Genomic DNA, 1,372 nt, shown 5'->3' on the forward strand with positions numbered 1-1,372 from the left:
CTTCCACTTTATATCTTGAGGCTAAGTTGGAACAACGGTTTGGAAGTGGGTGTTGCTTTACCTTCCTGTCAAAACAGAACCTGAGCAAAGGACTTAGACGTAGAGGGCTTATGTCGCCTTTTTTTGGCACCAGGAATTGAAACCAGGGGTGTTTAGCACTGAGCCCCATCCCCAGCCCTTTTTTTTTTAATTTTGTTTTTTTGGTGGTGCTGGGGATTGAACCCAGGCCCTTGTGCATACAAGGCAAGCACTCTACCAACTGAGCTACAACCCCAGCCCCCCCGCCAGCCCTTTTATATTTTTATTTAGAGACAGGGTCTCAGTCAGTTACTTAGGGCCTTGCTAAATTGTTGAGGCTGGCTTTGAACTCGAGATCCTCCTGCCTCAGCCTCCAGAGCCAATGGGATTACAGGTGTGCACCACACCACCATGCTTGGCTATGTGGCTTATTTGGAATAATCCTTGAAGCACAGCAAGAAGTCCAGGCAGGTTACCCCTGTGCGCAGGTGGGGCTCTTTCCACTGGGCACCCTCTGAGAGAGTTTCTGAGACATTCTACATGCTCTCTCCCACCTGTGACATGTAACCAAAGATTCCCAGTCCCCATTGGTTGAGTTTCCTCATCTGGGCAAGTTTGCTGTGGCATTTCCAGCAAGTACCCTGGTACCAAAGAAATTCTAGAGGTACCAGGCGCAGGGATGCACGCCTGTCATCCCAGCTACCACTCTAGAGGCTGAAGCAGGAGGATCGAGAGTTCAAGATCAGCCTCAGCAAGTGAATGGCAACCTGTTTCAAAATTTAAAAATATACAAAGGGCTGAGGATATAACTTAGTGGTAGAACACCCCTGGGTTCCATTCCCAGTACTAGAAAAAAAGGGAAAGAAAACAAATAGAAAACCTTTAGGCAAAGAAAAGAGAACCAAACACGGCATGCATTCTAGAAACTTCACTGCAGCTGCAGGTGAGCTCAGGGGTACTCTGAGGGGATTGGGGGATGGGCATCATACTGTATGCCATGGTCACTGACAGTCCTTGCCAGACTTTCTATCTTCCCTTCCTCTGGGCCCAGTGATCCATGACCCCCAACTACGGCCCCTGAATTCAGCCTTCTCCCTACAATGTCCTTCTCTATATCCTCCCTACAGTGTCCTTCTCATTTTCTGGCTCTTTCTGTGTTCACACAGGCCCTGTCTCAAAGTAAAAGAAAAAGGGCTGGGGCGTGGCTCAGTGGTAGAGCATTTATTTGCCAAGAACGTGAGAGGCCCTGATATCCCTAGTGCAATAAATAAATAAGAACTAATTTAATACCAATATAGTTACAATATAGCAATATCATGTATATAGCTTCACAGAGTTCATCATGAACCTCTAG

The 1,372-nt window shown here is 47.1% G+C and overlaps 1 non-coding gene across 1 annotated transcript; it reads right to left on the bottom strand.

Annotated features, from left to right (window-relative positions):
• Positions 1-201: 201 nt before the first annotated feature.
• Trnat-ugu (transfer RNA threonine (anticodon UGU)) lies at positions 202-274 on the bottom strand. Its single transcript has one exon. It is a non-coding gene; the product is annotated as a tRNA-Thr (tRNA).
• Positions 275-1,372: the final 1,098 nt, after the last annotated feature.

Source organism: Marmota flaviventris, chromosome X, assembly GCF_047511675.1.
Source record: "Marmota flaviventris isolate mMarFla1 chromosome X, mMarFla1.hap1, whole genome shotgun sequence".
In the NCBI taxonomy this organism is placed as follows: domain Eukaryota; kingdom Metazoa; phylum Chordata; class Mammalia; order Rodentia; family Sciuridae; genus Marmota; species Marmota flaviventris.